This window comes from Chlorocebus sabaeus, chromosome 14, assembly GCF_047675955.1.
Source record: "Chlorocebus sabaeus isolate Y175 chromosome 14, mChlSab1.0.hap1, whole genome shotgun sequence".
NCBI lineage: Eukaryota > Metazoa > Chordata > Mammalia > Primates > Cercopithecidae > Chlorocebus > Chlorocebus sabaeus.
Window position 1 is genome coordinate 55906044 of NC_132917.1, and position 21955 is coordinate 55927998.

The 21955-nt window shown below is 36.6% G+C and overlaps 1 long non-coding RNA gene and 1 pseudogene across 2 annotated transcripts in view; both read right to left on the minus strand.

Moving 5' to 3' along the window:
• LOC119627238 (uncharacterized) overlaps positions 1–21955 on the minus strand; it is an 85181-nt gene that overhangs the window by 22550 nt on the left and 40676 nt on the right. The gene's annotated exons all lie outside the window — the stretch shown is intronic.
• Positions 19660–20518, minus strand: LOC103220230 (oligosaccharyltransferase complex subunit OSTC pseudogene; annotated as a pseudogene). Its single transcript, XR_012095507.1, has one exon. The product of XR_012095507.1 is annotated as an oligosaccharyltransferase complex subunit OSTC pseudogene (transcript).

A 21955-nucleotide genomic window follows, 5' to 3' on the forward strand; every position in this document is an offset into this window, starting at 1 on the left:
CTGATCCTGAGGGGCTTGTCTGATATAGAATTAAGTCTGTAACCAGAAAAGTTCTTTCTGTCCTGCTCTACTTTAATGATAGACATCTCTGGCTTGAATAAGATGGTTATAGAGACTCATCTTTAGGAGTTTAATGGTGAATCTTGCAGTGATCATTAAAAACAAGCCATTTTTGTTTATTTTATTTTGCTATTGTTTTCGTTGGGCTGAGGGCAGGCTGCCAAAGGAGGGCAAAGGTGGGACTTTCTGAGCGTTCAAGAACTGTTCATCATTTGGTGGTATAGCATGGGGGAGGGCCACAGAAAACTCTAATTTGGATTTCCACAGAAGACAAACATTTTGAGCCTGGGGCCATCTTTACCAGGCAGAAATAGAATTCAGGTTTTCAACAAAAGCTCAAGATCACAGATTCAGCAGACATCTAAGGTCTAGTCCTGCAGACTGGCAGTAGGTTCTGCTTGTTTGCTCTGATTAAGAGGCTGGCTGCCTCTACCTTGGCTTTCATAGTCTTCATGGTATAGGTGGAAAAGGGATAATAAGTGCCATGCCGTAGGTGCTGGTGAATGAGATGATGCGCTGAGAATGCTGAGGACTTAGTTCCCAGGAGCCCTAACAAGGTCTTGGGTCATGAGCAAGACAGAGCCTCTTTACTAAAAGGCTGGGAATCCTGTTGCACTCTATTTTTACTGAAGACTGGCATAACCCCAGTCTAACAAATGATATTTTGAATGTCTCATTGATAGAGATGCCAAATCCTTCACTTATTTTGATGCTAATTACTACCAGGCTGTAATTCTAAAGTTATTAAGCTTTAAAAGAAAAGTCAGAGTCTATGTGTTGAAAGGATAAGTGATCTTCTTTTTTTCTTGAAACAGTGACTCAAGCTGTTGCCTAAAGGAGTTGTGGCTCCTGATTCCTGAGCTAGTTTCCTTTTTGTTCTTTCATACTAGCTTTCCTCTTGGTTGGAATCTGCCTATCCTGTGGCCTTACATTCCTAAAGTTAAATGACAAGGAAGTTATTTGCAGTTCACAATAACCATTTTTCTTTAAAGTTTATACATGGTTAGATTCTAAGAAAAGTCTATTAAACTATGTTACTGGTAAATAAGTCATGCCACTTCTCTAATTAAAACTCTCCAATTGCTTCTGAAGTCCCTCACATTAAAACCCCAAATTCTTACCATAGTCTACCCAGCTCTACCCTCCAATCCTCTCCTTCCAGATTTTCTCACTGCACTCCAACCACAGCTTCCCTGTTGAGCTCAAATACAGTGATTCTCACCTTTGGCTGCACATTATAATCCCCTGGGTACCTCTTAAACAGTGATGCCCAGACACCATCCCAGACATTCTGATTTCATTTATCAGTGGCACAGCCCTTGATATTGACATTTTCAAAAGCTCCCTGTGCCTCTATGTGCAGAGAGCACTGAGAACATCTGGAGACTGCAAGAGTGCACTGAGTGTACACACAAGCAAGGCAACAAGCACGGTTCCTGATGCATCATATGTACTCGGCTATTCAAAAAATGTTTCCTACTCTGTTTAATTACATGTATCTTCTTCCCTTTTTGAAAAATGGTCACCAAAAATTGGAATTGGGAATTTTTTCCTGTTTGGAAAAATGGTTATTTCAACTAGCAGGAGGATACAGACAACATTTAGAAAGTTTCAGCAGCTTAAAACAGCCCTTAATGAGTCCTAAAAATTAATACGAAGTCCTCTCCTTACCAGAGGTAAGTTATTTCCTGGCTTATGGTTCAGTATTTGTGCTGTTAGTATGTGAATAACTAGTTTTCAAACTTACCTCCTACTGCTCAACATCAATTTCTGGCAAGGAAATCTAATAGGTCATACTAATGTGCCTTGATACCGAAATGTAATTTTTTTTTAATTTTTTTTTTTTTTTTTGGAAATGGAGTCTCGCTCTGTTGCCCAGGCTGGAGTGCAGTGGTGCGATCTCGGCTCACTGCAACCTCCTCCTCCCGGGTTCAGGCCATTCTCCTGCCTCAGCCTCCCTCGTAGCTGGGACTACAGGCACCTGCCACCACACCCACCTAGCTTTTGTATTTTTAGTAGAGACGGGGTTTCACCGTGTTAGCCAGGATGGTCTCAATCTCCTGACCTCATGATCCACGCACCTCGGCCTCCCAAAGTGATGGGATTACAGGCGTGAACCACTGTGCCAGGCCCAGAAATGTAATTTAATCAAACTGAGATATACAGACTTCTCTTCCTGAGAATACCTGAGAGGATATGTGCCAGTCAAGACTTTGGAAATAGCATTTTAATAATTTTTGTTGTTAAAGTTAATCCAACTTTTAATTATAAATTTGGTTCACATGATTTGTTTTGTGTTACTGGGCGAATGAGAAGGATAACTGGCCTTGATTTTTCACCCTGAAGAATTACATTTGTTCTTATTCTTTTTGCAGAAAAGGATTATCTGTTTCCAGGGATCGCCGATAATTAGAGTTGGGTACAGCTCCAAAGTTTCGTGGAAACCTCAGCCTAAGCCATAGTTGATTCTAAATTTCAATATTATTTAGGGCAGATGAATGTGAAACACAGAAGGAATGAGGAAGGGTGATTAAATGTGATAATCTGGGGAGTTGAAGTTTGAGGAGGGCCTGGCAGGAGATCGTCCTCTTTTAGACTGTTTGGAATTTGATGGAGTAGCACCCACAAAGAGAGTGGGAGGAGCTTTCAGAGGGAAAACATTTTGGGTTCAGTTTCTAACACCCAAACTCCTTGGCTGCAATTTTTTAAAAAACCAAGTAGCACCGAAGGAGCGCAGTAAGTAGCAAGTGAATCCAATAAAGGCAAATTAATTCCCAAGGCTGGTTTCCTTTCTGATACAACAACACTTTAGAAAAAGACTTTAGTAAGATTAAAAGTGGTTGAGCATGAAACAGTAACCATTGAAACCTTTTCCCCCGCCTTGGTCATGAAATAGAAATTTGGTATTTTAGTTTTGGTTGCCATGCAAGTCTTTTGCTTCATGAGGGCAAGGAAATTGCTCTGTTTAGCGTAATCCCAGAGACCACTGTGAGGGATTGTATGAACATCTCACAGTTGCCAGCTGAGATTAAGCCAACTCACAGCCATCCGCGTTAGACCTGCAGGAGAAAGCGTATGAGCACAGGCACGTGGCTGCGTTAGGTGGAAGCACATCTTCATTCACCGAGTGCAGCAGCAGAAGCCCTGATGTACCCCTCTGCGTTTTTCTTGATGAGACATTATCAAGCTACTCCTCTTGCTGAATTGAAAACTCATTTTCACAGATTTCTGGCATATGCTATACTGCATGTAATGTCATAAAAATATAATCTTTGCATTTAGAAAGGATTTACTCTATTTAATCCATATACAGTAAGAAACAGTCAAGTAGGAGTACAGGTGGATGTAAAACCAATCACTAAAAACGGTTTTTTCAACAAGCTTTATAGAGAACTTGGAAATATCAAAGCCAAACACTCTAAAATTTGTCCTCAGACAAGAAAACCAGCAATTACATTGAAAAAGTAATAACCGTATACTCACCAAATGGGCAGATGTGTCAATAGTGGTGGCTGTTACCTTTCATAGATGGGGATGTTCATGTCCTCCCCTCTTGTCCATGTCACTTTGTCATGGCTTAGTAAGACTGAGCCATGATCTAAGCCCCTCAGTCCATTGGGTGGGGCTAATCAATGGTAGGAATAATGATTAAGAACAGAGGGAAGAGGAAACGCCTTCAGAGTTTCCCCACCATCCGCCGTGGATGGCATCTCAACCTGGGTGAGTGTAAGAAGCACACAGGGAACTTGTTACAAATGTAGAACCCCAGGACCCACCTCTAGATTTTGATTCAGTAGGTCTGGTTTTGTTGGCTGGGATTTGCACTTTGGTAGAGATTTTCCGCTGCCTTTCTCCGGCCTCATTTCATACTAAACCATTTCTTCCTCTACATTGTAGACTCCAGCTCTAACAAGTTCTGAAAATCCAGTGAGCTGTATTTGCCCATACTTGGAATCATTTCTTCTTTCTCTCCCCCTCCTCTCTCTCTCTTTCACACACACACACACACACACACACACACACACACACACCCCTTGTGTGACAGTCACACATTGAATCTTAGAAAACTATCACACTGCCTTCTCTCCCCAGTCTCCCTTTTTTGGCACCTGTAATACACAATGGTGTTTTCTCACATGCTTTCTCCTTCATTGACTGTAGACTTCTAAGTGTTGGCACTATGCTTATTCATCTTTATATCCTCAACTATACTATTCTCAGTTTAGCATATGATGTTTAATAAGTGCTCAATAAAATTTCGTCAAACTAAATCAAATGTTTGTTGAACCAAATAATTATGGATTTCAGCTCATAACTTGTCCTTAAATAATTGAGACTTGACACAATTAAGAGAGTGATGGTTAACTGAGTTAGAAAAGTGGCTTTTCATTTTAAAAGTCAGGTAAATATAAAGTTACAAAATAATTGAGAAAGAACAATTGAATATAATCTTGTGCCTCATACGAACTCCTAAGTACAAGGCTACTTTTGTAAAATAAGAATGTCTGATCATTAGGATTTAACTTTTAAAATATTGTTCTAAGTTTATTTTCTGGAGTCAAATTGCTCAGGATTAAAAATAAGCAGATTTTATCCTAATCAAAAAACAAGGGCTTCTCAGAGCAACATGAATGATGTTCAGTTTTTTCTTTTCTCTTAATCTTAGATTTGATTTTCCTTTCTCTCCAGAAAGTTTAATACTGAAAAGTTACTATAGAGAGGTGACAGAAGTATGTAGTTCTTCCCTCTGCTAGAAAACATTAAGAGAAGATCATAAATGGAAACATCGTATGTTGATGTGGAAGATGAGACTGCTTTGTATTAATCTTAAGTTGTCATGCCCACATCTGCACAGGGAGGTAGGCTCTCAACAGAAGCAAAGACACATACTTTTCTGCCTTGCCTACCTTACTGGGTTGCTGTGATGGGCAGTTAAAAAAGAAAAAGGAAGAAACTGATACAAAGTTGTTTTGGCAACATTGCTATATTAATGTGAATAGATAGTCCACAGGCCAGATAAACTGAAATATAGTAGCAAAGTATCAAGGCGTAAGCTGTTTCTAACACTTATCTATACATTCTATTCAAGTATTCTGGGGATATTATCATATCCATGGTAAGATGTCTCTATATGCATCTTTTGGGTGCGCTGCAATGTATGCATTTGTGATCTTAGTTCTATTGGAGGCTCTCTATAGATTTGTATTTGAGAGTAACAAATTTCAGTTTGGTCATTGGGTCCGTTCAGATGGTGGCAATTTTCCTATTTCCCTGAAAACTAGTGTTATTTATTCAAAGCTGTAATTATTTAGATATCTTCTGAAAACCTGGAGGACTACGCTTCCTGCAGCTATCTTGGCTGTGGAATGGTGTGTGGGGTGTCAGAAGCACATGAGCTTTGGAGTAAGGTGGACCTTGGTGTGACTGCTGGTTCTATTACTTACTACCTGTGGGCTTTAAGGCAAATTGTTTTATTTCCTGGAGCCTCAGTTTCTGTGTTGGTAATACTTGTGCATGATATTAAGAACTAAATACGGTATTTGTGAAAATGTCTAACTAGTACAGAATCTGATACATAAATTCTCCATAAATGCTAATTTTATTTTGTTTTAATTTTATTCCTATGTCCTTTGGTTAACTCAATTACTTTTTCTGTTAGTTTTACAAATCTTCAACCTCCAGAGGTTACAAGAGTTACCCAAATCCCACTCATTTTTTATGCTTTTATCTTTTTTGTTATTTTCCTCCTTCCTAGAATTTTTCATATCCATTTCTGTATCTTGCTTGAGTTACTGATTTATTGTCAATGTACTAGGGTGTATTAGTATATAGGTCAAGAGGTGTCTCAATCTCTAAGTTGAAGGGCTTCTGAGTTTACATGCTGTTATTGATTTCTCAGAACCTTATGGTATCTAGAGTTGATACAAGCTGTACTTGCAATTCAGTTTTCTCTTCTTTCCTTTCTTTCTCTCCATCATCTGAGACATGTCCTCTGTCAAACTTCGGGCCTAAATTCTGAAACATCTCAGGTCTTTGGATACTCAAACTCAAGCTAGTGCTGAAGTAGTATTAATTTTGTTATATTTGAGTACCTTTTGCATCCTACTTTTTGGAAATTAACTCAAAACAAAGGTAGAACATCTATATAAATCAACTGAAAAAGTGCTGGTGGATGAGAGGACCCATAAGAACCCACTCAGTGTTACTCTCTTCTATATCCTAATTTCCTAGCAGTTAAGATGACTACCTAAAGGTTCCCTAAATGAACTTCTGCTCTTTGATTTCTGGTTGAGAGTCACTATCCAAGCAATAACCTTTTCAAGTCTGCTTCCTTTTACCTTGTCTTTTTGTTATTTCTGGGACTGGGACTCCGTATCCTCCAAGGTTTGAAAAATAGCCAAACATTATTTATTTTTTTTGTAGTCCTGTAGGCATTTGGAAAATGTTTGGCTTCAAATTGATTTCAATGAAATAGTTGGCTGGAGTTACAAATGAGCATTTTGGCTGGAATTGTGTTAAATACCAGTTTGAATTTTGGTAAAGCTGCCCTGAATACATCTATCTTTGTCAATGGATTTGTTTGTTTATTAAGTGCATACTTTCTGGATTTTTGTGGGAAGAGAAGGTCAGACAGAGGAACATGAGGATTAGAAGTGATTACGAATGGGGAAAGGGATTCATGGAGAATGGTGTCTAGAGATAAAGCATTACGAGAAGGGAATTTGAGTCATAGTGTGCATAAGTGGGTGTTGAGTCCAAAGCCAAAGCCGGAACTGCCATTGAGCTGAGCTTCCCACTGGCATGTTTTCCACATTCTGAATGGTGGAGACATTCTTGAATAGGTAGTCACAACTAACAACAGAACATAAGTGTTACTGATACAAAGGATGGTTCCCATAAAAAGGCTTTATCCTTCTCTAGTTCAAGCTTCTGCAAAGCCTTAAAAAGAAGCCAGTTCCACTTCAAGAGATATGGTGCATTCTCCATCCCTGTGACCTAAGCAGATAAATAATCTCCTCAGAGAAAAGCCATTATTAGTAGGTTGGATAATGATAATAACATGAGTAATTGGAGAGAAATAAAGTAGTTTCTGTTAGAATAGTCATCGGGGGTTGCCTATATGTAATTGGGTTGCAACCCTTAAGACTAAACTTATGCCACCTTCTCTTTCATAAAAAAAGAAAATTTTGGAGGTGCTCTTTCTGGAGACCAGAGACATAATAATAATTAACTTCAGTGACACTGATCTGCTCCATAGAATTGAAGTTGTAATGGCCGAATCAGCTTGGACCTACCTTCTTTGGTAGAGTACATCCACAGTAAAAGAAGGAGAAAAGTTTATCCTGGAAATATTTAGGAGACAGCGTTTAGAATCCAGATCTCTGAAGATTCTTGCAACAGAGAAGAAATGTCAGTCTAAGTCTGTCAGAGTTTTCTTTTTTTTTCTTTTTTCTTTTTTTTTTTGGAGACAGAATCTCGCTCTGTTGCCCAGTCTGGAGTGCACTGATGCAATCTTGGCTCACTGCAACCTCCACCTCCCAGGTTCAAGCAATTCTCCTGCCTCAGCCTCCTGAGTAGCTGGGACTACAGGCGCCCACCACCATACCTGGCTACTTTTTTTTTGTATTTTTAGTAGAGACAGGGTTTCACCATGTTGCCTAGGCCGGTTTCAAACTCCTGAGCTCAGGCAATCTGCCTGCCTCTACCTCCCAAAGTGCTAGGATTACAGGAATGAGCCACCGCACCCGGCCGTTTGTCAGTTTTCTAAGAGGATACTTGATTTGGGAAGATGGAAGTGATGCTAAAGGCAACAAACATGAAAGCATGGAAGATGATTAGATACTTGCAGCCTGTAAGCCTGTAAGTCTCCATGACAGAGTGTTGGGCAAGATTGCAAAAGGGTTGACTTACCCATTGTCAGCTTCTTGGAGGCAGGGGCCAAGTTTGCGATTTCTTCTGCAATTCTCACAGTGCCAGACCGGACTCACTGGCTTCTTTGAGGAGTTCAGTGCCATGCCACAATCTGGCAAGATTCACATCCTACAAGAACGTGTTTATTCTAGAAGCAAATGCATCCCCATTGTCAATTTAACTGGCTAGTGACCTAGAAAAAAGGCATAACCCCTATAAAATCTCAGTTTTCTCACTTAAAAATAGGATCCCAGTATCTATCTCATAGGCTTGCTAGGAGTTTAAATAAAAATATTTACATAAAATGCCTAACAATGCCTGACATGGAACCGTACAGTACTAGTAGCAGTGTCAAAAGCTGTTATTTAATTAGGGATGACCATGTTCTTAGCCTTGTACTAAGCATTTTATGTAGATTATCTCATTTGATCTTGACAATGACCCTATCAGGAAGGCTGTTACAGAAATCAAACTGAAAATGGGAGAATAACCAATAGCAATATCTTTCCATGGAGTTACAAAGCAACATGGAACTCATTTTTCAGAATCATGAGTTCCAGCAATACAGTGAGAAAAGGAGAGTGAAAGAGACAGATACCAGGAGGCAATGTCATTCTCTTAATTTTAAGAGTTCATTTTGGAGAGAAGCCTAAGAAAGCCACCTAGGAAGTACCTGTAAAAGTAAAAGGACACCTGGATCTTTATGGGGCAACAGCAAGGGTGGCTAGACAGAGATAGTACTGTGAGGAAAAGGATGAATGAAACATTTTCTCCACTACTTTGGAGCTAGTAAGGGAGCTAGTAAGTAACTCAGGACCAGTTAGAGAAGACAGGGGCTCAGTTTAGGGAAGAAAGCCCATAGGGGAAAAAGGCTAAGGGGATTACCTGGTGCCTAATGCCTGAGGTCCAAAAAACAATCTTTTAGGATGGAGATTGAAGAATGCACATCCCTTGGGCAGGGACAATACATACTCAGACTATTCTGATTGACTTGCATATGTTTAGGGAGTGAATGCCAGGAGTCCTCATAAATACTTATTTTTCAGTTACTATATTGAGGTAAATACACTTAGAGAAAAATGCTCAAATCGTAAGTGTGCAATCTGATAAATTATCACAAAGTAAACACACCCATGTAACCACCACCCAGGTCAAGAAAGGGAACATTACCATCTTTATAAATATTTACTACTCAAGAGTTTTCACAAGCTTAGTTTCTTAAATAAATTTGTGTCTTTCTAACATAGACATTTAAAGTAAAATGTGGCCAGTTAGGATGTTTTATGCATAAAGTGAGAAAAGCGGCTCATTTGAAAAATGAGTTGGAGAAAACACTTGAAATCCGTACAATTCTATAAAAGCGATCTGTTGAAATCTGCATAAATTATAATTAAAACCTGAAATAAGGGGCAGTTTTATACACCTTCCAAATACAACAGGGTACTGAAAAATTGAGGTTCAAGGAGGAATCCCTGTTTTTTCATTTTGTGTTTTAAAAGGACTATGCTGCTTAAAGCCTTCAAGAAATGATAGCTTTTGGCACTGTCGCAAGCACACTGTGTGCTCAGCAAATATTTCCTGGTAATGACAATGGTGATGTTACCTTTTTTATATGATACATGGTGATCTTTGTCTCCCTAAAGCAAAAATCTGTGCAATGACATGTGACTTTTAGTTCTCTGCAGTTGTTGCTTGGAACCTCAGGAAAGACAATAGTCTTTGTGTATTAGTGGTGTGTTTTATACACCGATTGAAATTATTTGCCCTTTACCTCTATCCTTCTCCACAACCAAACACAGGCTCTGGGTTTTGCAGAGATATAAATAAGGAAAGAAAATAAGTGGCGAAACTGGGTGTAAGTCGCTCACGTCTGTAATCCTAGCACTTCGGGAGGCCAAGATGGGAGGATAACTTGAGACCTGGAGTTGCAGACAAGCTTGGGCAACATATTAAGACTCCGTCTCTCCAAAAAATTTAACAAGTTAGCTGGTTGTGGTGGCACATGCTTGTAGTCCCAGCTACTTAGGAGGCAGGAGGCTTGCTTGAGCTCAGGAGTTTGAAGCTGTAGTGAGCTACGATCAATCACTGCACTCCAGCTTGGTCAATAGCAAGACCCTGTCTCAAAAGAAGGAAGAAGATGAACAGAAGTATCACAGAGGAAAACAAATTCTGAGTTAAAACCATGCCCTTTGCTTCAAGGAGTCAATATTACAACTTAGTATAGCAATTAACCACACCTTTTATTATATCAGATTCCATTATGTGCATACTTGTACTTTAGTGGATAGTTATTTGTGAGCTGAAGAAGGTTCTCCATGGCAACCACCATAGTGGGTGATGATAAGAAGAAAATAAAAAGCCATTTGTTAAATAGGAGGGTTATCTAACTTTTACAGACTATAATATCCTTAATGGATTCTTTAGTTGAAACTTTACAGGATATAGAGTTGACAGGATATGTAAATTTGATGATGAATAATGAGTATGGTAACATTTACCTGTTTGTGAATTCAAACTCAAGCTCTGTCTTAGGAACTCCCCAAATGATCCCTGCTGTGCTGAAAAGATATTAATTACTTGTTCTATCTTGATTTTTAGGTTGGCAGTAACAATCAGGAAGAGATGAAGCATCTATTTCAAGGACTATGTGCACTTTATGTTGTTTTTGTGTTCTCAGCAATAGCATTTAGCATTTACCCATTGAGGTTAAAGTATAAATCGATGTCAAATTTATACAAATCTTTCTTCCTTGGTGTCTACTTTAGCCAGTGGGTTATAATTTAGTAGCTTTGATTTTGAGTCAACCATTTGACTTATATGAAAAATTGAGTAACTCTTTCAGGCACTTTTATTAGAATGTAGATATTCAAGTTAATTCTTTAGAGATAAGTGTTATGTGGTACAAAGTAAACTGGACTCTAGTTTCAGGTTTACCAGTAACCAGCTAGATGTCCTGGGACCACTTAATTTTGGGGCCTTAAAATCAGCTAGTGGTTAAAATTGTGGGTGTTGGAGTCAAGTAGACCTCGTTCAAGGCCCTTATTAAGCCTCTAGGAGTTTCAGCTTTTTTTTTTCACCTGCAAAATGAGACCAGTAATAGTCTGACTTCATATAACGTTGTTATGGGGACTAAATGGGACCGTGTATGTCAAATGCCCAGTGTACAGTCAGTGCTCAATATATAAGAGAGCTGGAATAAGTGGCCACTATTTTCCTTTCCAAATCCAAAGATTTGATTTCTGTGAATGGTGGAGCTTCTGAAATGTCTGTCAAGATTGTATCCAGATAGGAATTTCAGGTCCTTGAGAGATGGCACATTGTAGCCAAGCTTTACTTCATAGGCCATTGGGCACTGGTGTATTTTAGTTACACATTTATTGAAAACCCTGACATCCTTTGAAAGAAAACCGAGGGAACCGTTACTCCGTCAGAGGAGGAAAGACCGTGTGGACTCATCTAGCACAGTCCTTCAAGAGAAGCTGTTTGCTTGCCTTAATTAAGGGTTGTGTCTTTAGTATTACTAAGGCTAGGGCAAAGAGGCATGGCTGTGCCCAGGAAGGAAAATGATAAAAGATACATGGACAGTGTCCTTAGGAGGGGCTGATTAGGAGGCAACATAGTCCTCCCACCGGCAACCTGTCTCTTGCAGTTTACACAGCAATGGGAGAAGACTGTGGTGGTGAGAAACAGCAGCAGGAGACTAGGCCATCCTCAAAGCTTGCTCATTCACTCTGAGCATAATGACCATATCCTACATCTTTCCAGTTCTTTATTATTGACAAATATTTTACCAGCCATGAGAAGTAAGCAGGAAAGTGAATACCTTGCTTATTGTAAAGATTAGGAAAATCAGAGAGGTCTTATTTAAGTAGGGGAATCAGATACTGAAAACCTACATTTCCTCAATAGACACTGGGGACCCCAAAAGGCGTGGAGAGGCAAGAGTTGAAAAACTACCTATTGGGTACTATGTTCACTGTGTGGGTGACAGAGTCAATAGAAGTCCCAAACCTCAGCATTACACAATATATCCATGTAATAAACCTGGATGTGTACCCCTGAATTTAAAATAATTTTTAAAAAAAGTAATAACAATTAAAAAGAAAACAGCTTCTTAAAAAAGTAAACATACATTTATCATATGACCCAACAATCACATCTCTTGACATTTGTCCCAGAAAAATGAAAATTTATGCTCACACAAAAATCTTAGACTATATTGTTTGTATTAGTTTTGTTTGTAATGCCAAAAGACAGACACAAACTAAATGTCCTTCAATGGGTAAATCATTAAACAAACTGTGCTGCATCCATATCATGAAATACTACTCAATAGTAAAAAGGAACAAATTATTGATACATGCAACAGCTTGGATGGATGTCAAAAGAATTAAGCTGAGTAAAAAAAGTCAGTCTCAAAAGGTTACTACTATATGATTAAATTTATAAACATTCTACAGATGACAAAATTATGGAGACAGTAAACAGATTAGTGGTTGCCAGGAGTTAGGGATGGGGCATCAAGAGGGCAAAGAGATAGGCATAACTAGAGAGGGGTAACGCCAGGGATGTTTGTGGTGATGAAATAATTGTGTATCTTGATTATGGCAGGTGTTACACAAATCTACATGTGGCAAGTTGCATAGAAATATACACACATACACACATGAGTGCCTGTACACTAGTGAAATCTGAATAAGATCTATGGGTTGTACAAATGTCAATTTCCTGGTTTAGATATTTTACTATAGTTATATCAAATGTTCCATTGGGGGAAATTGAGTGAAGGTACGTAGAACCTCTGTATTATTATTTTTTAACTGCTTGTAAGTCTATACTTTTTTCAAGATAAAAATTTGAAAAAACAAAAACAAACAAAATAAAACCTAAGTTTCCTGACTTGTAGTTCCATGCTTGTTCCTGTGTGCTATTTTATCTGAGATATAGAATTATGCACATTTAGATAATTTATTTCCTTCCAACGTATGTCTTTTTGAACTTCAGTTTCTTTGTTAGGACAAAAAAAGGACTATAAAATAGGGCTGCCAATAATACCTTCTTCGCTGGGTTTGTGAGAAAACTAAATTAAACAATGTGTATAGAGTGCTTCATGCAATAGTGACTATTAGTCGTTGCTATCAAAGAGTTAAAACATCCCTACTGCCTGGGAGGATGCTAAATTACTAGCAATGTTTTTATTGTTTCCTTTAATGAAACCTCATGTTTTGAAATATTTTGTGTATCAAATTGTATATATGGTTAATAATTTTTTTCTTTTGTTACTATCAAAGGCATTTTAGACTGTTAGTTGGAGCGTCTGATTAGCAATTGCATCAATATTGAGTTGATTTAAATACAATGAAAGTAAAGAAAGCTGATATTTGGAGAGCCTTCTTATCCTCATCTAAGGAAATGTACTTCTTTCAGGTCACTTGAAGTGCTGAAGTGTCTAAAACATCTTGCTGATGTCCAGCACTGACTCTACAGACTCTGGACATAGTTGGGCTCTCACTTTTCAATGAACAAGCCAAACCTTATTATTATAATCTGAGTGAGTTGACATTTTGTGTGTGATCTAATTCAATTTTTGAATGTTACAATTTTTTCCATCACATCATGGGAAATTGGTGTGGTCCAGAAATAATCCAAATGAATTCACTAAGAATGAAACTGAAGATGAATTTTTAACATGCTACCAGAAGTTACTGATTAACAGGCATACCAATGTTTCAGATACTATATTATGAATATATAAAAATCAAATTATGACTTTTATTCATTGTCATTAAAGATCAATTTCAATAATAATTTTTAATACTTTTTTTTACCCTTTAGTCATGAAATTTTTATACTATCAGAGGAGAAGGGAAAATAATTTTTTTTAGTATATAGAAATTGGATTGCTTATAGACAAACTGTTAAGGGGGAAAATTATAAAGGATGTTGAAAAATATAAATTTAAACAAACATCTCTTATTTTGACAGGATATGTTTCAGAGAGAACAAGTCTTGAGTCTTTCAAATATTATTGGGCCAGGCTAAAATAATTTCATTGTGAGAGCATTTTCCCTCTCTGTGTGCAGTCTAAGTGCATATTTTGTGCTCTTAGGAATAACTTTCCAAAGCTGTGTGAAGAATGTAGCAATAAAATCTAATAAGAATTATGGCTCATGACTTGAATGATGTCAGTACCCTTTTAATCCTCCCAAACATGAAAACGTTTTCTCCTCTTAAATAAGATTTCTTAACTCCTTATTTCTAAGGAAATAAGTAGATCTCAGCAATTCTATTGGCAAAGCAAGAGTTAAATGAAAATGTTTCTTTCCATTATTATTAATGCTTATACTTCCTAAGACCACTACTTTAGAAAAGAAATGTATTTTAGACAATATTTTTATGAATACATATTATTTTGTCTGATTATTTTAGTGTTCCAGTTATAATCTTTTGTTTTCTCTAAGCCAGTGGTTCTCAAACTTGAGCATGAGTCAGAATTACCTGGAAAGCTTATTGAAACACAGATTGCAGGGCCCATTCTGAGTTTCTGATTCAGGAGGCCTCTAGTGGGGTGCAAGAATTTGCATTTCTAACAGGTTCCTAGGTGATGCTGCTGACGCTAGTCTGGGAATCAAACTTTGACAACAACTGCTTTAAGCCATGTTAGGAACAACCTTCTTATTTTACAAATTTAATTTAGTGGGATTCAACCATCATGAGGCATGTAGTTCCCTTGGTTTAGAAGAAGTCAAAGTTCAGTAAGTGGGCTGTAGCTTAGCTTTTTGGCCATGCTAGATTTATTCCAGGTCAAAGAACTGCTTATAAAAAAAGCATAGCTGATGAAATGATTCGGTGCTCGAAGATGTCAGACTGTAGAATCTCTACGGGTAAGTGTGTGATTTCTTCAGTGACATCACATTTGCCTGCAGAGATTTTCCAGTCTGCCACTTTGAAGTTGTATTTAAGATGGAAAAAAGTTGTTGTCATTCTACAGTGATCTTTCTTGTCTTGCTAAATTTTAAAACTATATTTATTCAAGGTTAAAATTGGATGGTAAGTAGGAGTTATAGTTGGGATTCAGATAGGTGCATAAATGAGAATGGATACTCCCTAATTTTGCCGCACATATCCATAGAGAATGAAGGAAAAGATGAAAAGTGAAGTTTCCCAAGCCACAACCAGTGGATGAGACTAGTATACCTTGGTCATGGAAGAAAGACTAGGCTTCTTATGCCATCATTCATTTTTTTTTTCCCTCAAATTATGCTGTTTGTTTCATATGTGCTTATTTTTACCAGTGTTTTAGTTACACTAAAAGCCTTATGGTCAATCCAGGTAAATATCCTTTCATTTCAAGCAACTTTATCTCATGTTAGACTTTGCAGTTGAGTTTCTCAGTCTTTTGTAATTTAGTTATGCCTAAGTAATAACAAGATTAGATGAGTAGAATGAGGAGATGTGCTTTTTACTTTTATTGTCTCCATCTTTCTTCTGCCTAATAATGGTCTTATGGTAATACCATCACCTGCTGCTAATCTTTAAAGTGCTGGAATAATGCATAATATGCAATATTTACTTTAGAGCTCAAAAATCTAACTTGTGAATATTGTGATATTATTAACACTACAATGTCGGGTTTTGGGACAATGTCAACTATAAATTTATTTCATCATTTTCCTAGAACAGGGACTTTATATATTTTGTTATCTTCTATATCCCAGCACATAGAATAATTCCTGGCCTATAGTAGGTACTCAATAAACATTTATTAATGATTGGCTATTACTTAGGATGTTTTTTGCAAATGCTTGTTTACCATTAGAAAGGAAATATATATATTCACATAGTGTATTGATGTTAGAGTGACATTTAATTTCAGACAAGATAAAATGAGAGAATATTTAAATATGTAAATCTTGGTAATAAAGAATCCTACAGTAAAATGCATTATAATAAAATGTTTTTTGTAATACTTGGTTTAGGAGTAGATTAATAACTTCCTTCAAGTATAACAATGTTATATTATCTTTTTCAGGCATGTAGTTGAATTTCAGATGATGAGTTTTTTAGTCCTGGGTTACATCCAAATTTATGTAATAATGAATCACAAAATTAGGGTTGATTATGTTTATACTACACAACACAGTGTCTTGATTATCTGTTAATCTGCTATATACACATCCTTGGACCTCAAGATGACTTTAAAAGCATCCTCTCAATTGCATTCTGACTTTCCTAAATAAACCATAAATAGAAACTTAACATTAAGTCTCTCATAAGTGTGCAGAGGATATAACAGGTGGCCCTGATCTGATGTAAGTGTAGCTAAAATAATGTGTTGAAATAATTGTAGCTTAGAAAGATAGAAAACATCTGGGCTTCAAGGGAGAACATTTCCATCCTTTTTGCTGCTTTTAAAAATAGAGAACTACATCATTCTGGGTTGCATAGAAAGAATGGTCTTGTGTTAGAAACTCTATGATCCTCAGTCTGTTCATCTAAAGCTCCAAAGGATGAGACTAGTATACCTTGGTTATGGAAGAAACACTAGGCTTCTTATGCCATCATTCATTTTCTTTTCTCAAATTATTATTTTTGTTTATATGTGCTTGTAGGGCCTGATTAACAGTGTCACTTGTTCTCTTGAAGGAAAATTGAATTTGTGAATGATGGAATTATGGTTGCCATTTCTTTAATGTTGAAAAACATCTCACCAAAGAAGATATAGTAAGTAGCATATGAAAGGTTTTCAATATTGTATGTCATTAGGGAACTGAAAATTAAAATGAGGTACCACTGAACACCTAAGAGAGTGGCTAAAATCCAGAACACCGACAACACCAAATGCTGATGAGGATGTGGAGCAACAGGAACTCTCAGTAGTCATTGCCAAAGGGAATGTAAAATGTACAGCCACTGTGGAAGACCGTTCCACAGTTGTTGATATCTTGTTTGTTTCTTTGCTCCACTGGAAGGCATGAATGGAGCAGAGCTTTGAGATAGAATCCTCATTTTAGTTGCCTCTATGAGTAGGCTGTTTAGAGGCAGCCAGCCTATTAATATAGGGCTCTTGTTAGTTTAAGCACTTAGGTAGAAAAAGATCCCTCTATAAATGCAAATTTTTAATATCTAAGCGTTATCTGCCCTTAACATTAGTACAGATGAATTTATAAGATTATTTCTAGCAGACAGTAAAGATCTGAAAAAAAAAATTGAACAGTACAGTTACATTTTAAAAGATCAGAGGCCAAGATCTACCCAGTGATCCTTAACCCTGGCTGTACATCAGAAACATTTTGGATTTATGGAGAAGACAGATTTCCAAGCCCCAACCAAGACCTCCTGAACCTGAACTTACAAGATGTGGACTTGAAAAGTCTCTTTAAAAAAAAAAAAATACTAAACTTTATTTTTTAGGGCAGTTTTAGATTCACTCAAGATTGAGTTGAAAGTATAGAGAGTTCCCATATACCCTATCCCCATCCATGTACAATCTCCCCTACTAATGACATCCCCCACCATAGTGATAACATTTGTTATGATGGATGAACCTACATTGACACATCATTATCACCCCCAGATTCGGAGTTTACATTAGAGTTCATTCTTGGTGTTCTCTGTGTTTTGACAAATGTATAATGATATGTACCCACCACTGTAGTATCATGCAGAATAGCTTCAGTGCCCTAAAAATCTTCTGCCTATCCATCTCTTCCTCTCCTCTAACCCATGGTACCCACTGAGGTTTTTATTGTTTCCATAGTTTTTGCCTTCTCCTAAATGCCATATTGTTGGAATCATATAGCATTTAGCCTTTTCAGATTGACTTATTAACTTGGTAATATACATTTACATTTCCTCTATGTCTTTTCATGGCTTGCTGGCTCATTTCTTTTTAGTGCTGAATAATATTCCTTTGTCTGGATGTATCACAGTTTATTTATCCATTCACCTACTGAAAGACATTTTGGTTTCTTCCAAGTGTTGGCAATTATGAATAAAGCTGCTGTAAACATCCATGTGCAGCTTTTTGTGAGGGCATGTTTTCAACTCCTTTGGGTAAATACCTAGGAGCATGATTGCTGGATTGTATGGTAAAAGTATGTTTAGTTTTTAAAGAAACTGATGAACGGTCTTCCACAGTGGCTGTACCATTTTACATTCCCTTCAGCAATGACTACTGAGAGTTCCTGTTGCTCCACATCCTCATCAGCATTTGGTGTTGTCAGTGTTCTGGATTTTAGCCACTCTCTTAAGTGTTTAGTGGTACCTCATTTTAATTTTCAGTTCCCTAATGACATACAATATTGAAAATCTTTCATATGCTACTTACTATATCTTGTTTGGTGAGATGTCTATTCGGGTATTTTGCCCATTTTTTGGGTTCATTTTGTTATTGTTGAGTTTTAAATGTTCTTTGTATATTTTAGATAACAATCCTTTATCAGATGTGTTTTTTTTGCAAATATTTTCTCCCAGTCTATGGCTTATCTACTCACAATCTCTTAACATAATCTTTTCCAGAGCAGAAGTTTTAAATTTTAATGAAGCCCACCTTATCAATTATTTCTTCCATAGGTCATGCCTTTGGTGTTATATCTAAAAAGTCAATGCCATACCAAAGGTCATCTAAGTTTTCCCTTGTGTTATCTTCTAGGAGTTTTATAGTTTTGCATTTTGTATTTAGGCCTGTGAACCACTGAGTTACTTTTGTGAAGGATATAAGATTTGTGTCTAGATTATTATTATTATTTTTTGCATGTGGATGTCCAGTTGCTCTAGCACTATTTCTTGAAAAGACTCTTTGCTCCATTGTGTTGCCTTTGCTCCTTTGTCAAAGATCAGCTAACCATGTTTGTGTGGGTCTATATCTAGGCCCTCTATTATGTTCCATTATTCTATTTATCTGTTCTTTCATCAATACTACACTGGCTTGATTACTGTAGTGATATAGTAAGTCTTGAAGTCAGGTTGTGTCAGTCCTCCAATTTTATTCTCCTTGAATAATGAGTTGGTATTCTGGATCTTTTGCCTCTGCACATAAATTGGTTTGTCAATATACACAAAATCACTTTCTGGGATTTTGATTGGGACTTCTTTGAATCTATAGTTCAAGTTGAGAAGAACTGACATCTTGACAAAATAGTTTTCTTACCCAGGAACATGGACTATCTCTCTATTTAATTCTTCCTTGATATCTTTCATCAGAGTTTTGTAGTTTTTCATATAGATCTTGTACATCTTTCGTTAGATTTATGGTTGAGTATTTCATTTTTGGGGTGTTAATATAAATGGCAATGTGTTGTTAATTTCAAATTTCATTGTTCATTGCTGGTATACAGGAAAGTGATTGACTTTTGTATATTAACCTTATATCTTGCAACTTGTGCTGTAATTGCTTATTTCCAGGAGTTTTTTTGTTGATTATTTTGGGCTTTCTATATATATGATCATGTCATTTGTGAACAAAGAGTTTTATTTCTTCTTTCCCAATCTGTATATTTTCTATTTTCTTTTCTTGTTTTATTGCATTAGCTGTAACTGCCAGTATGGCATTAAAAATTAGTGGAGAGAATAGACATTCTTGTCTTATTCTTGATCTTAGTGGGAAAGCTTTGAGTTTCTCACCATTAAGTATGATGTTTGCTGTAGTTTTTTTGGTAGATATTCTTTATAAGTTGAGGAAGTTCCTTTCTTTTTTTTTTTTTTAATTAGAAAAAGTATTTATTTCTGCTCCTTTCATTCCTCTTATTGTTCAGGAAACAGTCTTACATACATATCTGAAATAATCTACCATCACACACTCTAGTTAAAGGCAAAGCACCACAGGTAAAGCTGATCAGCTGTCCACAGTTCTCAGCTTATGGAATCTTGCTTCTGGATTTTATGTTAATTTCTGAAAATCAGAAATGTCATCTCCAAAAAATGTTAAGGGGGTTGTAAAAAACAATCACTTTATTTGATATTATAGTTGTAGATATTGAGTATATTTTCTTTAAGAAATGAAAAACTAAAAAGAAAATGCCACTCAACATTGTTGGTATAGCAATAGGTCAGCAGAAAAAAAAAATACTGCGATAAACTTGTCTCTTTAATACCAAGAAGAAATTCTAGTGCAAGCTTCAATACGCTTCCTGTTTTTTCACTAGATATTTCTTTTACTGCTGCTCTTCATTCTTTTCCACATGTCATACTGGAGGATTGGTACAGCCTTTAAAACTTCATTGACAGGAGCAAATCCAGTATCCACTGATTTCTTCTCAAAGGCACTCTAACCCATCAGATAGCCCCTGTAGGCCAAGAAAGCTACTGGCCTCTGATGCCCATGTTCATCAGTCATAGAGCCAACACTTGGAGGTTCAACAATAACATCATAAATTATTCCTCCGGTAATGAGGAAGTAAGACACCACCACCAGAGCATACACAGTCATGGCCGACGGCATGTGCAACCAGGGCGGCTTCTTCAGCTTCAGGTTGGGACATTCGAGCACTAAGAATGGGACACGGTACAAGGTCTCCATGTTGGTGGCAGCAAGGGCCGTTCTCCGAGGAAGTTCCTTTCTATTCCTAGTTTGCTGAGTTTTTTTTTTTTTAAACCATAAATAGGCATTGCATTTGTCAAATACTTTTTCTGCATCCATTGGTATGATAATGTGATTTTTCTTATTTAGTTTTTTGATACGCTAGATTACATTAATTTTCAAATGTTGAACCATCCTTGCATACCTGGGATAAATCACATTTAGTCATGGTGTATAATTGTTTTTATACATTGTTGAATTTGACTTGCTAATATTTTGTGGAGGATTTCTGCATCTCTGTTCATGAGAGGCATTGGTCTGAAGTCTTTTTTGTAAAGCCTTTGTCTGATTTTGGTATTAGGGTAATGCTGGCCTCATGGAATGAGTTAGGAAGTATTCCCTCTGTTTTTATTTTCTAAAAGAGATTGTAGAAAACTAATATAATTTCTTCTTTAAATGTTTGGTAGAATTCATGAGCAAGCTTATCTGGGGCTTGTGCTTTCTGTGTTGGAAGGTTATTAATTGTTGATCTAATTTAACTAATAGATATAGGCCATTCACATTGTCCATTTCTGTTTGTGTGACTTTTGGCAAGTTGTGTCTAGGAATTGGTCCGTTTAATCCAGATTATCAAATCTGTGGTCATAGAGTTGTTCATAATATTCTTTTATTATCCTTTTAATGCCCATGGTATCCGTATGATGTCCTCTACTTCATTTCTGATATTAGTACTTATCATTAAGATATTAGTCTTATATTTTTTTTCTTATTTAGCCTGGCTAGAGATTTATCGCTTTTACTATCTTTTCAGAGAACCAGCATTTGGTTTTGTCGAATGTTTCTATTGATTTCCTGTTTTCAATTTCATTGGTTTCTGCTTTAATTTTTATTTTTTTCTGCTTTCCTTGGATTTAATTTGTTTTTTTTCCTAGTTTCCTAAAGTAGAAGCTTAGATTATTTATTTCAGACCTTTCATCTTTCATAATATATGCATTCAATGCTATAAGCTTCCCTCTAAATGGTACTTTCACTGCATTCCACAAATTTTGATAAACTGTATATTTTAAATTTCTCTTGAGATTTATTTTTTGACCCATATGTTATTTAAAAGTTGGTTAGTCTCTTAAGTTTTTTGAGCTTTTCCAATTATCATTCTGTTATTGATATTTAGTTTAATTCCATTATGTTCTAACAGCATACCTTGTATGATTTCTATCCTTTTACATATTTTAAGATGTATTTTATGGCCCAGAGAGTATTCTGTCCTGGCAATTATTCCATGTGAGCTTGAGATGGATGTGTAATATGTTGTTGGATGAAATAATCTATGGATGTCAATTATATCCCATTGATAGATGGTGTTGTTGAGTTCAACTATGTCTTTACTGATTTTCTGCCTATTGGATCTGTCCATTTCTGACAGTGGTAAAGTCTCCAATTATAATAGTGGATATATCTGTTTCT